Consider the following 16,374-nt stretch of genomic DNA (forward strand, 5'->3'; position numbering starts at 1 on the left):
GCTAAATTCCTGTATTGCAATGTTCACTTTTACAGGTTAATAGTTTGTCGTTTGCTTGAACACACAGGAACTCGTTGGCAATTCATCATTCTGCCTTCGTGCCTTTTGTTGAATAGGCAGGTCCTGGTAAAAGTGACCTTTGCACAGGTTTAACGTTTCCCCTTCACACCTTCAAGGCTGAGGAGTTTGACTGACATCAATAATTAATTTTTGAGCAAATAGGGCACACCTTTCCCTATGGTTCCTCTGACAGATACGAGCCTTTGTGCATTGCAGTTACTGCCATGTTATGAAGGGGGGAGTCCAAAGGACACTGGTGGGGACCGAAGTCTAAGATTCAGCCTGTGTGGGTGCCATGGACAATACAGAAAATTGTGTGTGACCACTGCAAAGCTCAATACATTCAGCACAGGTTGTACCACTTGCACTGAACAACTCTAAATATCTGCTTTGGGCATATGCACCAACCATGATGGGTAGTTCAGGGAGCAGAGTTGCTTCAATTGACTTTGCCAGAGAAAAGAAAGATCCTCAGATCCTGCCCAAGCAAAACGTTCCCAGGGCAGAAAGAGGGAACGTTGTGGACAAACCCAGCAGCTGGCTATGCTGCAACCTTAGCTATTCTGGTCTGAATGAGAGGTGCTGGTTTGCAGTGCCACACTAGCACTGGAACATCACACCACATTTCTTACTTTCTAGGTGATGCAGGTGAGATGTAAGCCAATTAAATGAAAGAGAAACTCTGCCTTCATTGACAGCCTGGTGGGAATAAAATACTCCCACAAAGTGATGGAGAAAAGGGGAGAAGATGACTCGTTAAAACAACTCTCCTGCATGGCTGACCATTGCATGTCTCTACTGATCTGAACTGACCACCAGTATTGGCACAAGCAGAGCTTTATATTCTTGGAGGCTGAAAAAGTTATGAAGTGTGAGAGTGAATGATGCAAATTCTGAAAGTACCCTCTTGTCAATGTTGCTAATGGACAGCACGTGCTAGTAAGAAAGAACAGATTAAAAAGTGCAAGTTATTAGAATACAGAGACAATTTGTCTCATCTTTTGGTTGTTGGATATTTTTTACTACAACTTTTGTAGACATTCAGACTAGAGAGCCAAGCTAGCTGTAGCCATTATAATTTGTCTTCACATGTTTTGACTTAAATTCCTCTATTCTTGTATATGAATCTCCTTTAAAAATACCCCCTTGAAAATGTGGGTAAGCAACCATCTCCAATGACCTGAATCCTAAACCATGCTGGCCATGACTTGACCTTGCAGGAGACTGGTCTGGGAAGAAAGGAGGAATCTGGACAACAGGTGCTCTTGTCAGCATCCCTTGCCTTTGAGGGCAGCATAACTTACAGTGCAATTTGTATTGCAACATAAATCATGGCTGCCTCAAGTTCCATGTAATTCCTCTGGTGCGGAGTCTGCAGTTCATGTGATACGGTGGGGGCTGAGAGCTGGTGCTGCAACAGATGTTGGTGAAGAAACTAGGTGACAAGTGACACAGCAAAGGTTGATGGATCGTGGCCTTTGTATGACAAACTCAAACATATGGAAGCAGAATGGAAGTGGGACATGGTTCTCATCTAGTCACACTCTTGAGTGATGTTCTTGACACAAAACCCTCAGAAAATGGCACTGGGAGAGATGTCACTGTTCTTCAGCCAAACCCCACTTCTAATCCCCCTTTTTTTTTCTGTGTTTGAGACTGACTGTAACCAAAAAAGAGGAGGAGAAGAAAATCCAGGAGAAACTTAGACCTTTCCTGCACATACCACAACGAGGCACCACGGTGGAAAGCACTGCTGAGCTTTGAGGAGCCAGCAGACTTGGAAGCTTGCAGGCAGGGTTGTAGGCAGCTTCCCCTTTTACTGGGACTTGGAAAATTCATTAGGCCTGCAGGTTGCCAGCTCTGCTCCGAAGGGAAGGGGGAAGGCTCATGTACAGCTTGGAGAAAATTCAAACCCCTTTTAATTTGCAGATTGTGAAAAATGGACCTGAGCTTCCAATTGTACCATTTTGCCTAATAGTAAAATGGGGTGGGGCTGATCCAGGCAGGAGATACAGTGATGAAGTGTTGGGCCTGGGCAGTTTCCACTGGCAGAGATCTTCTGGAACCCAGACTGGGTTTTAAAGCTCCCTGCAGGAGCAAGGCTGGCCACTGGTGCTCATTCTGTTCTGCTTCTTCATCGGCACTAATCCATATGTGCAGCAGCACCCCGGTTATTTATAGGTGACCTATATTCAGAAGTTGGTTACGATTGTGCCCCAAAAGGAGGCAGAAGGCAACTTTGAGGATACCTATACCAGAGGGATGTGCATCCAAAAGGAGAGGGCAGGGGTAATGGTATGGAGCAGGTTGATAATGAGGTTTGAAAGCTGGGATTTGTTGGCCGCTGATTAACAAAATGAAAACCTAAGGTAGAGAGCAATGAGGAGGATTAATGTAAGCCCATAACTCCTCCCCAGCTCCTGAGAGAGTGGTTTGTTAAAGTGACCTTTTGCAGGGCTGGGCTGGAAAGATAGAAATGAGCTCATCATGCACGACTATTTTGATTTAATAAAAGTGCCCCCAAATGAGTTTGGAGTTCCCAGGCTTCTCAGGAGGAAAAGAAAGAGAGCTATTATGTTCTACAAAAACAGTGACATTTTACCCTCTCTGTTTACTCTTCCAATAGAAAATCTGCAGTAGGACAAGATCCCTATCACAGCAACACTTGGCATGTCTACTGTGCATTTCACATGCTGTTGGACAACCAAATATGCTTGGAGAAGCACTTTGCTTTATTCACCACTCAGTGCTTCACCTTCCCTGTGGTAAAATGAGTTACTTTAAAGTCTTCCTGACAAATAATCCCTCTTAGCCTGAAGAAGGATGGGTTAAAAACAGATGGAGATGAACAGAAAACCATTCAAACTCCTGCATGTGAAATCTGAGAGCTGCTGGAGCCACATCTCTGGCAATCCCACGACTGCATTGAAGGCAGGTGAGGCAGAACCACTTGGTACCAGTGACCAGTGAAGCCCAGCATGTCTTCCTTGTGCCTGCTGCTTCCAAGCTGAGAGTTAAAGGAGGGGAGGGCCTGGCCAACAACTCTGAAAGCTCAACAACAGCTCATAAATGTTCATTTGGAAACTCCAGTGCATCCCTTGTGCAACACTGCATGGATGAAACATGCTGAATTGTCCATACAGCAATGACATGGGGAGGGTCAGGGGAAAGCAGCATCAGGGATGGGGACCAGGAGCAGTGTGAAGTGATCCCCCCTCTTTGCTCCTCTCAGCTCTGTCAAGCCAAGACACACATGGAGGATTTGAGGCAGACACTGGCCATGAGACACTTCCAGAAATGAGCCCATTGCTTTCTCAGTGTCCTCAGTTTAAACCCTACATGGTGCTTCAGAGCCACGGGTGCTCATATGGTCAGATGCATTTATCAGTCCCCAGCTCATTTTGCAGAGCCTGAGAGGAGAAAAGCATAAAAAGTATCCAAACAAGGAAGGGGAGTCCCTGGGACAACTCTCCGGCTCTGCAATCTCAGCACTCCAGTCTGAGTTGGGAGAGGCTATAAGCTGGCTGGGGTTTCCAAACAGGAGATGTTTCAGCAGGGGTTGCCACCGTTTCTTGTTTCCATGGCATACTTTTCCTTGGCATGCATGTCCTGGGCTGTTAAAGGGGAATGGCTGCCTTTACTGCAGGAAAACTGAGGAGAAATAGAGCCATTGATAAGTCACTAAAATATCCACTTTCCTTTGAAAGCCTCCCCGTGTGGTTTGCTTCAGTACCAAGCAACTTAATTGTTGGACATATTTAAGTAATATTAAACTCTGCCTTTTTTTCTTCATGTTCAAAGGGAAAGAGCCTGTATCGGTACAGTTAATTTTTTAAAGCCTTTTAAAAATTCTCTTTGGCAACACCTCTTTGAAGTCTAATCCAATCTGCAATATACGTCTTCCAAGTTAATCCCAATTTTTTCAGGACAACCAGTAACGTTACATAAAGGCCTTGCAAAGAATAACAAGAGTGCAAGGCACAATATAGTTAAATCTTCTGATAAGGGGGACAATTCTGCTGTTATTTACAACAGCATAAACCTACAGTGGGTTGACCATGCAGGACCAGCCCCCATGAAACCTATTTACTTCTCAGTTTTGCTGGTTTACTCTGCATTTTTGCCTTGAACTGAGATTTAGGTTCAAAATGTTAATTTTTGGTAAGGCAGCAGTTTTATTTTAGAAGTCTCCAGGAGCCAGTTCTGGTATGTGTTCACTGCAGAGCTTTATGGCTTTCTCAGGACCTCTCTAGATATTCCATATGCATTTTCTAAGTACCTTTCTAGGCAAGTTGTGCTGTGCTATGTTTGACCCCTGAAGAGTGAAATTAGGGACTCCTTCTTCTGACGTAAAATAAGACACTGGATAAAAAAAGACCCTTAAGTGGAAGGAAAGGTCCGCAAGTGGAAATGAAATTCTAGGTTGTGCTACCAATCCTTAAATGTCGCAACTAAAAACCTGTTTAAGGTTGGCAGACAAAACAACAAAGCCAAGGATAGGAAAGTCAAAACTGGAACCCAGAAGGTAAACTTTAAACACAGTGTAAGTTATCAACTGAACAGCTTTGCAGGGGACATAAGAGAATCTCCATCACTTGAACTCTGGTCTTATTGCCCATTATGATTTTCCTCACACAACCTCCTTCTCCAGCTACCCCTCTAAAACTCCAGCTCTGTCCCCCACAGGGTTAAAACCTGATCACCTTCTTCAGCTGCCAATCACCCTTTTTATTCAGACTAACAAAATGATTAACATAATCACACCAAACAGAGGTTTTCTCAGCCTGTGTTGGGCTTTTGTGCCCCAAACTTTCTCCATTGTTTTCCAGGAACATTTGGCTAATGGAAAAACATCTCCTCTCTTCACAGACTGTGCCTCTTCAAACCATGTCTTGTGAAAAACACTTCCAGTGGCTCAGCCATGTGTTGCTGTTGAGTGTGATGCAGGAAGGATTGACTTCAACAGAGCGAAGGGCAGCCCCTATTATTCTTCTCTTCCTTAGGGTCTCCACTCTGTGCCAGACTGACTTGGGAAGGTCTCTGTAGTAAGGTTTCCCCCAAAACACCTTCAGAATTGGGTTACCACTTCTTTTCCATCAGAAAAACACCTGGGCAAAAGTGGTGTCTGGTCTGAGCTGTTTTGGGTTTGATTGTTGTGCTTTATGTTCCTGGATGGTGGATGCAGGGATACGTTATGTTCACAAGCCAGCTTTTCTGGGCCATAGCTGCTTTCCAGGACTTTCATTATGTGGTGCAGGTGTTCTGCATTATAACTCATTTTTCACTCACAGGACTGTAAGAAGATAGTGCAGTCCTGCTTATTATTGTCTTGTTTTACCAAAGCATCTGTATTGGTGCTTGCTGTTCGCTGATGGCTCATTTGTGCCATCAATGGTATGATATGTCTAGTAATATGATCCATCAGATTTACTGCACAGTTGGCAGCATTAGAGCACCCTGAGATATCAGCCAGAATGAAGTCCAGAATAGATTAGGTGGATTGCTCTTGCAGATACAATATACACTATGATGTTGTTCGCAGGGTTCATTTGGATACCGTTAAGTGCGTTTGGCTACGAAACATAAACCTGTTTCCATCTACTTTTGTTTACCTTGCAGCATGTACATGCTATTTGTGTGTACACATCTGTTCATACACATGTGCCTGTGTGTTCATCTAGATGAGGTTATATACGTATATATGTATGTATTTACCACTGAAGTATTTTTCAGTCCAAGAACCCCTCACATGTCCTTCCATCTGTTCCCTTTTACTGATTTAAAAGGCATGTCTACTGAAAACAGTTAATCTTCCCTTGCTCTCTTCCCTGAAGATGTGCTGCAAGAGTAAGGAAATGTGATCAAAATGACTGTTTATAGGATGGAGACATTAATGAAGAAATGTAGCATCCACTTTGCAGATAGATATTACTGATGTGTGGAGCTGATAAAAGTTTGGGCAAGATTTTGCTGCAGAAAATGTGATGAAAACAAAGTTTCCATTAAGAGCAACTTGTTGGCAGGAACTCATACATAAAATTTGCACTTTTCAGCAGATGCATTTCAGCACCCGGGTTTTCCTTTTCCCAGTGCAAAGACAAAGCTTTTAGCAGAAGGGAAGCACTGCACATGAATTTATTATGATTGGAACAATAGTTTTCCACAGAAAAAAATCAACAGATTTTTTTAGTTCTAATTTTTTAAAATAAGGCCTAGCTGTGTGGTTTTTTGGCTTCAGACTCTAATTCCAGAACTGGCTTAAACTAATATCTGGCAAGACGAACAAACCTCAGCTAGATTTAGGTCATATGTTGAGCACTCATGTCCCAGATTATTGCCTTGTTGCCTGTATGACTTCATAATGTTTCACCAACCCAATCTGATCCCTCTGTTGGACAGATAAACAGCGCATTAGAACACACTGCCATCTTCAGAGTGGGTTAAACCCCTTTTCTGGTCAAAAACCTCCTCATGCCACTTGTGATAAGCAGAGGACTCACCTCATCAGTTAGTTATGGAAGTTTGTGAAGACATAACAGGGCTGGACATAACCCCTACTGCAGTGGTTGCACAATAACAAGGCAGAGTTATGATATGATTTTAGGCTGAGAAATGCCATATTTCTGTCCTGGTCTTGTTTTCACCAAGTACATACTGCAAGGTGACCTCTGAAAACCCAGAGGATGAGAGGTCCTTTGGGTAGGAATTGGCTGCTATTGGTCTGAAGAGAATGCATTTAAGTGTACCATTGTTATTCTCTTCTCTAAATGTTGGCCCACATGGAGGCTTTCCCAAAATGAAAAGGGAATGGGTTCCTTTTTTCCTGGCTGCAAAAGATGTGGCCCTGTGCACAGAGCAATGCACAAAAGTAATTGCCTTTACCAGGCTTGTGTTTCCAAGAACACAGTCCCTGAAGAACAGGGAAAGCAACTTGTTCTTTTCATTTTAAACTGAAAACTGAGATTCCACTTCACATTTCTAGGTCTCCTCTGCCAAGAAAAGGAGTTAGGAAGGCCAGTGGCTTTGCAGACCTATGAAATTCCCCCTGAGCTGTTCTGAAAATAAACAGCATCAAAACTAGATAGTTCTGCTGAAATATAACCCTGTGTTAATAAAACAAATGAGTAACACTTTGCATTGGTCTACGCAGAGTAGTACATGAAACGTACATGTAAGCAAGTCAAGATGGATGAGTCATCTTGACTTCATAAAGCTTACAGATACTTGCTCAACGTTTGAGAAGTCACATGCCAGGAACCTTCATCACTTGTTTTGTGAGAGTCCTGCTTTCCCAAGCCAAACCAGTCAGAAATCATAACAAATAATGTACACAATCTGTCTGAAAATGCAGGTTTTGAGCATGTTTGTCCTGGTTTACAGCAGCGAGTCCTTCATTCCGCCATCAGAATTGTGCAATAGAGAGCATGACTTCCTCTTCTCATAAGGTAAGCAAATGTTTTGCATTTATCAAGTTCCCAGAGTATAAATGGAGATAGAGAGTCAGCAGACCTCACATGTTTATGTTTCTGTCCTGGAAATGAGCCATGGGAAGTTGCAGTTAAAAGGTTGCTATGTCCCTGGGTTCAAGGGACACAATAGACTTCAATGACTAACATAGCTGAACATGTGAAGCCATGTTTGCCTTCAGTATGAATTATAAGTGCTCAGAACCTCCTTAAAGAGGGCAAGAAACCAGAAACCTACATTTATTCATGAAGTTTATGTTGTTTTACAGCCTTGTTTTCCTATTAAAACACTAATTGCAGACCCCACCCCATCAGTCTAAATCTCATCCAATCCTGAGCTACTCCTACATCTGGGTTTCCCTGGACACATTTTCCCACTTCTGAAAGCTTTGGCAGTGTAATTTGGAGATTTATTTATTTATTTATTAGCTTTTAGGGATGGATATCCAGATGTTTGGCAACCCAGCTGGGTTATTGTGCCAGTTTAGCTGCTGGCCACCCTGAAGTTTCAGCTCTATCCATTGCCCATGATTAGATCAAAGCAATCACAAATGTGCATTGAGAGAAGTGCTTTGGGAATAGTCAAGACCTACTGATTGTGAACTGCAGATGCAGTCTATGGTAGTGATAAATGTGATGTGTTCAAGACATGGTGGGTTTGTACTGATACATGTAAAGAGGATGTGTTCAAGACATGGTGGGTTTGTACTGATACATGTAAAGAGGGATTGAGTCTTCCTAGCAATGGCAGGATCATTAAATATGCCTAAAAGTGGAAATACTCAAGCGGTGTCTGGAATGAAATACTAACAAGATAACCCAGCAGTGCATGAAAAGGCAACAAGAAAAACTCGTTCCTTGAATCAAAAGCAGGGAATGCAACTGGACAGGTGAAAGGATTGAAGTTTCAGTTCCAATTTCCCTCCATATTACTGGTGTAGACCAAACCTGTTACTCACTAAGCAGAAATGTAATAAACAAGAGTCAAACAGGCTGCTCTTCCTTTGCAACTGCACTCCATAAATCAGAAGCCAGGTGTGGTCCTTTGGCAACAGAGATAAATGAGTGATTGAATGTCAGTGGAACAAAACAAGTGACAGAAAGGGCTAAACATTATACACTGGGTTGCTGGGGAATTACATTAGCTTAATTGACCAGGGATGGATAAAATTTCTCTTGTTACCTGTCAGTTGTGTTACATTCACCATCTAAGGGCTTAATGAAGATTTAGCTCTCTGCTGTACACATGCTCCGTGCCTGGGAGGAGTTGGTGCGCTGCTGAGCTGGAGTTCTGCAGTTATAAACAGGAAGGAATAGCATTTGGCTTCTACTGTTAAATCTGTGTCCCACAGCCTTCCTCCCATCACTTGTCTCTGACATGGAAGGAGCAGTCACAAGATTACTGGAAAAAGCTGTTGAGGCAACTCCCTGGACCACTCCAAATGTCTCTTTTCACCCTGGAGATGGAAAGACAACACAGGCCCTACGTGGTAAGGTGGAAAAGCAGACCCCCTCTTGGGAATGACTTCACTGGATTTTTGAGGAATACCAATAAGCTAAACAGTTGTAAAAAATAAGCATTATAACCCCACAGCAAAGCAAACTACACAGGGATTTATAAACATGGATTCGGGAATTCTTTTGTATTTGTTGGCTGCTTTCAAGGAAATCAATTGGTACTATGCATCAATGACAATAACTTCATTCAATTTATGATGTTTTTAACTACTGAAATTCAGTGGCCAAACCATGGACAACAAGATGAACACAATTAGTTATTTATTAGTATTGGAATTTTAATGAATAGGACTTTCTGTTAATAGAATAGTGTTTTCCCTTTTTGGTGGTATCTGCCTTGGTGTTTCATCCCTTCATAAATAATGACACATCCAAGATTTGACATTACTGTAGAATAGTCTGAATTATGTTATTAATTAATATTAATAATTATTAATATGGATATTCTTAATGTACAGCTCTTCTTTATGCCTCTTTTCCTCTGATTTCCAGAGTAAGGAAATGATTTTCATTCTGGAGTATCTTAAAGGATGTAGCAACCCTTCCTTTTCAGCAATCTTCTTTGTGTTTGCTGTGCACTATGTTCCCCCTAATAAAACTAAATATTCAGACTCCCATTTTACAAGCTTTTAAAAGAACACCAGGCTCCAGTGACTTGGTAAAAATCTCTTGGTTTTTAACCAAAGCTTAAAGAAAAGGAGAAGGAGTAGATAACTTGGGAATGTGTGGCATCCTTACTTGCTTTGAAAGCCTTTGATTTGACAGCATTCGCAACCACGTTTCGCACGCGGTTGTTCAAGACAAGCAGTCACTGGGTTTGCTTATCTTGGGCTGTGGTGGGAATAGCCCTCTTTATATACAGTCTGAAGTATTTCTGTAGCAAAATGTGCTTTTGCCTCTATTGTATAATTGCACTCGGAATGCAAAATAACTCTGACAGTTTTAATATTACAGTTATCTTTTAAATTCCATTGTAATGTTTTCATTGTGTGTGTTTGTGAGAAACAAATTTAATTGGGCCTGAAGGGAGAATATTTTGTCTACGTATTATTATTGCTCATAATATCAGAGTTTCAGTTTTTTACTTCTTGTTCATTTAAGTCTAATCTACTTGGAGCTTTGCAAATCTTTAAGATGACCTTGGAGAACTCTGAATCAGGCCCTGAAATGCTTCAGACTAACTGGAAAATACAGTACCAAGCAAAAAGAGCTGTGGCAGAATATTAACCAGAAAAGACTACATTTTGTTTGATTTCTACAGACTAAATTGAGTCATTTCAGACTATGGAAGTCGTTGATTATTTTCACGGAGAGTTTTCCTCAAGTCCTATATGTCTTAAATCACTAAAAAGAAAGAGATTCAGGTTAGCTGATTACATTTATCTTCTTTATTCTGCCTGTAGAACTCCCCTACAATCAGATTGTCTTTATTTTTATACCATAAAAACAGAAAGGGGTTTTCAGCTAAGGAAATGTTTTCTCTATGCATCAGCAGAAACAGCAGAGAAACAGCTTAAATATCAGTGGTGGATCGTAAGACCCTTCCCTTGTTAGTCTGCACAGCTGAACTATATGATAGCAGCTTGTTAGACTATAGGGTTTTATTGAAATGCCTATTGAGTAAAACATAATTCATGCTGCTGTTCGCCCTTAAAACAGGAAATAATATACCCATTTAACTTAATCACAATTTATATTACATGTGCATATTTCTAAACAAGTGCTGTAGATGGAGAGTTTGGTAGCAATAATATTTATGAATTACACTTTTAGTTAGCAAAAGAAAATGTGTGACCTCTTACATTTTGTTTGACATTTGAATTTGGTATCCCGTATATGTGACAGGGGTGATGGATGCTTATTAATACAGTGTATAAACAGGAAATGCTTCTAAGCTGACCATTTATTAGCACAGTATGTGTGCAAACTGAAATCTGAATTTTAGCTGCAGTATTCCTCTTTGACAACTGAAATATAAGGCAGGTTTCTCCTTTTTTCTTGCCTGCTTTCCTCTACAGAATGGACAGATTTAACAGTGTATGAGTTTTATATCTAAATCAGTTTTCGATATGGGGCCTGAGTAAGGATATGGACACAAAGGCTTTCCTATGAATTGTACAAAAAGGAAATATATCCAGTGGCATTCCTAGTGACTTTTCCTGGGCTAAATAAATAAATATATGTGCCCACATTCCCCCTCACATCCTGATGTATGCAAGGAGCTGTTTCCCCCTTTACTTCGTCACTGCAGAAACTCAGGGAAGAGTATCATTGACTTCACCACAGCTTTGACTGCTGATCCACTTCTGATCTGACCTTTGCAGGACTGGAGACATGATCATTTTTCATTCACACTTAATAGCTTCTTTAAGAAAACCTTAAATCCCTGACAAATATCCCAAAAGTTTTTTTCAGGGAAAGTTTCAACACTTCAACTTATCAAAGCAGAAGTGAAAAACACATATTTAGATGGATTCTTCCAGTGGAGAACAGCTTAAAAAGCAACCCCTCCTCTCCAGTGTTCCTGATGATTTACTGGGGGAAATATAGAGTAATACAGAGAATCTGTTTCCTTCCCTGCATCGCATTTAGAGCCAGCCCTCAGGAGAGAGAACATGAATCTGGTTTTTCCTAAGCACAGGCTTAATATTCCAAAGCATATGGATAAGAATGATTTGTTTAATAAAAGAATTGTGATGAGCCAGTAAAGCATCTCAAAAGGAAGATTTCATTTCGAATACCCCTGTCCAAAGGGTTCTACTGTGTTGTACAGTGTAGGTGAAGGAAATTAGTCTCTGTTTAAAAAGTCGGTGGAGAGCCCTCCATCTCTTGTAAGTAGCAGGTAAAAAACCAACTTGACTGCTACTATTAATATTAAATATCTTCACTAAATACACAGCTTTCCACATTTCAGGACCCAATCACAGGAAGGTTAGCAACCTGGAAATTGAAACTGGCAGATCTTTCATCTAACGTTCTGCTGCTCAGTGGAAAAAGAAGTAATGTCTTTATAGATGAGAGTCAAAGGTTAAATTTAGTTTGTATCGAATTACAAAAATATGCTTTTGGTGAGGTTAGATTCTCATGCTCAGAGCAATTCGAACTGTAATGAAAGCAAACATTGAAAGAGATAATCCCATTAAAGATGAACTATTCACTTTAACCTCAAATACTTGGTGACTAAAATAAAACCATCCTAGTAGGAGGATGAAGTTCAGCTCCGAAGGGAAACTGGAACTCAATGCAGTAGCTCGGACCGCACGAGGCAAATAACAGCACTCCTGTTTCTAAAAGAAAACCCTCTTTTGGGGAAACAAATTAATTCATGTTCTCCTCTTGAGGCCTACACCAAACAGTGGTGACCCTTTTGATGGTGTGGGCTTGTGCAGTGCAGGGTAAATCACGCTTTGCACCAAGGAGCAGTGAATCCCATGCAGTGCTGTTGGACAGCAGGGACTTGGAAGCAGGGGGGATGGATGTCTGCAGCTGTGAGCTGGCTCAGGCTCATGTGTGGCATCCCATAGCAAAGGTCTGTGCCTACTCTTTCTCTGTGCCTACTCTTCTTCCATACATTCCATGCCTTTCTTTCACATCAGCCCCCTGTTTCCCTCATCTCGTTTCTGAGAGGGAACTAAAATTCTGCTAAAAACCTTAAATCTGAGCTCAGAATAAAATATCAAACAAACCCAATTTCAGTTATCCCAGTCTGATCCCTGTGTCCCCACAGTCTGGCATAAAGTGGGGAGTGTAGCTGGACTACTTACCTGGGGCTTGGTCAAGGTACTGAGTGTGGTCTGGAGGTGCTGGTGATTTAAAATGATCTACTTTTCTGAACAAGAAGGGGAGCAAGAAATAGTTTTAAAGCCCCATTGCTAAAGAATTGAGCTCTTTGATGTAATATGACAAAGCTTTTGGCTTTCAAGAAATACCAAGAAGTGTCTGTAATCCCTGAACTTCTGATACCCCAATGAAAACTCACCCCTAAATGCAGCCACAGCCAGAGTCTTTCTTCATTCCCAGAGGCCTGGATGCTGATTGAAAGAATTTGGGAAGAGTCTCATATTCTTTCCTTTTACAACTTAAAATAGACCGAAGAGATTTTTTGCTAAGGTTAAAAAAAGAAAAAAAAAAGCAATCATAGACTGATATTTCTTTTTTTATGCCAAGTTTCAGCCTGGAGAAAATTTTATGGCTGAGTTCTAATCCCCCTCAAACCCTGGTTTATAACAGAAATGCTGACACAATGATAACTACAGCGTTACGAATGCTGGCGCTATGATATTTATTGCTCCCTCGTGCCAGCAGGGGTTAATCCTTATTAAATGCGTTCATTTTCTGGCCTTGTGGAGAACGGATCTTTTAGTGATCAGGCAGAGTATGGGTTCCTGGTAGCGTTAATGGAAGATATCACCCAAGACATAGTAAGTGAGGAGTCTTTAAGGGGGCTACTGTCGGTGTTTTTGAGGATTAAGTGGTCTTCTCTGGAGGCCTGAATTCAAATCCAGAGTGTCTATATCCAAGAAGTGTCTTCACTGCAGCAGAGCAGCGCTCTGAGAACTGTGTTCTTTTCAGCATCAAGTAAGGGAAACACGACATTATCATCTCTTTCCACAGACAACAGTGGAACAGATCTCACAGATGGGAATTATTGATCCCTCACACCTGCATATCCAAAATCCTCTTCTAAATTGACCTGTCCTGTTTAACAGTGTTAAAGCTGAGGAATAACCAGGTCCCAGTTAAATATCTACCAGCTGACCCTTCTATTATTTACCAGAGAAAGAGAAACTTACAGTTTAACTGCATGCAAAAGTCTTTCACATCCTATCCTCATAAACCTGTATTTTAGCAATAGAAGGAACCACAAATCTCACAGAAATTTTTCCATAAAGCTATGTGGGATGATGGCTGTTTTCCTCCCTGGGATTTACACACTGACATGGTGTTTGCTGTATTTATATGATAAACCGGGCAAGCATGAAGGGAGGTTGCAGATTTAGTTCCAAAAACAGGAGGATACAGTGGGCATTTTCCTCTTGCTCTGGGTTATGAGTCTGAAATCACTTGCCAAGCTCTCAGCCTTAGAAGTCAGTCTGCAGAGCTTCAGCACGGGGGTTGCTCTCTATGAAAAACCCATCTCAGGACGAAAGGAGTGAGCATGCGTGCAAAGTTCATGATGAGTTCAGTGAATGATCACATTTTCCCCACAATAATAAATACTTCTACAATTTATAAATGCCTCGGAAGGCTGAAATATGTGGGGGATGCAGAATCAAAGTGTCTTGACAGGAGAGAGACAAAGGAATGAGCCCGAGAGTGAGCTGCCTACTAAAATTCCTCATCTCTGATTTGTTTCTCTTAGAACTTGTCCCCAGAGAAAAAACTGCACTTTCTAGAGAGGCTTAAACAATAAAAAGAAATCCTCTGGGCTAGTGAACAGCCAAGGGGAGTTTAAACCCCCTTCATTTTGAGCCCGGAGCTGAAGGGCAGTGCTGGAGGTTTTCTTCTATTTGCTGACCGTTCTTTAAAACAGGAGCAATGAGACAGAGACAAAAGTGAGGCTTTTTATAAAGAGATTAAAATCACAGATAGGTTTTCATCATTCCAAAGTTCTGCTTTGCTGCAAGTCTCTAGTCAAAGAGAACCAAAGTAATTCTTATAAGAAATACTTAGAACAAACCCAAAGTGTTCAAGAGATCAGAAAACCGTGTCTTTGGAGCTGGTTAAAGAGATGCATTGAAAGTAAATGGGCTCATACACATTGCCTTGGTATGGAGAGGAACTGGAAAGGAAAATAAAAACAGCTTTATTTTTATTTAATACATCCACAGGGCAAAATACAAAGTCATGACCTCCTCCAACTGATAGAGAACAGGAAAACGCTCATGTGAAGAAAACAGACACTGGAACGTTCAGAAAGGTGCCTTGGACAATAAGGCAGGAAAGAGTTGTTTCCTTTTATCCTTCAGTGGGGAAAGACATCTGTGTGGGGGACCATGGGCTCCAGGGAAGCAGATCAAGCCCAGGACTGCAAGGTCCAGAGCATCCCCAAAGCCCACTGATTCTTAATGGGAGCTGTGGAAGGACCGGCAGGGTCAGACACAGCCCCTTCACATCTGGTCTGTTCACTGCACCATCCAATGGGAAAGATGGTTTGGGCAAAAGTGAGCACAAAGCAGTTAATGACATTTCTGGCATAGAGGAACTATTGAAATGGGGAAAGAACAATATTAAATCCTACTGAAGTGGTTGCAGGGATGCCAAGAGCTTCCATGGCCTTCTCTGCAGAATGGAGAGGGAAACTCAGAGGTTCATTCCTTACTTGTTGGGTTTTGTAGCTTCACCTGGCTGCTAATTTGTTCTCTGCCTTCATTTTGAAGGCAGATTGAGCTCTACAACTGGAAGAAACTTTTTCTCACCCATTAGCCATTTGACAGAGATAGATTCACACAGAAATCAAACCCAGCCTCTTATTATCTGCCCCACCATAGAGTGGTCCAACACAGCTTTCTACAGCTTTGAAGTCAGCAGCATAAGTGAGCCAGGTCATTTTATAAGGTTGCATGTGAGATTGTCAGAAGAACGAAACCATTTGCAGATGGTGGAGTGATAAAGATGGTACAGTATCGCAGTGTCTCACTTGTGTTTGCCCCTCATTTCCTTGGGACGAGAAGGAAAAGGGGAGGAGGGAAAGGAAAGAAAAAGGCAGTGGAAGGAAAGAGAAATGAAATTCCTTTGACAACACAGTGTTGAAGGAGTAAGTGAGATTTCTGGCAAAACCACCAGGACTCTGAAGACAAGCTGACTGCTGCAGTATTTATTACTTTGCTTTCATGCAACCTCTGACATCAAGGACTTTGTTAGTGACTGATTTTTGTCAGAATAATGCTGCAGGAACTGGAAGTGACAGATGATTTTTTTTGGACATGAAGCCTGTGTATAATGGCATGAGAAAGAGGACATAAAAATGTCTGCCCCAAAGCAGCTTAATGTGGCCCTGGAGAGCAGAGCTGTTATCACTGCTTACTGATGTAGTCACAGCAAGAGGAACTGTTACCGAAGAGCCATAGTGAATCAGACAGCTCAGTGTGGGGAAGGTTTCCTATGAGCTGTGCTCCCTTATCCCAGCCTCATGGAGGTTGGACAGGCAGGAGGAAATCAGGCTGAGGAATGAACCTCCAGAAATGAAATAGGAGTTGTCGTTATTGTGTCAGGTCTCTCCTCTGTATTGCAATACCACAAGGGCACATGCAGCTGTGAGAAACAGGTTGAGCTTGATGTGTGTTGCTGGGGCTTGTGACAGCCACTGATATACAACACAATATCCCTT

The sequence above is a fragment of the Melopsittacus undulatus genome, chromosome 10, assembly GCF_012275295.1.
Source record: "Melopsittacus undulatus isolate bMelUnd1 chromosome 10, bMelUnd1.mat.Z, whole genome shotgun sequence".
In the NCBI taxonomy this organism is placed as follows: domain Eukaryota; kingdom Metazoa; phylum Chordata; class Aves; order Psittaciformes; family Psittaculidae; genus Melopsittacus; species Melopsittacus undulatus.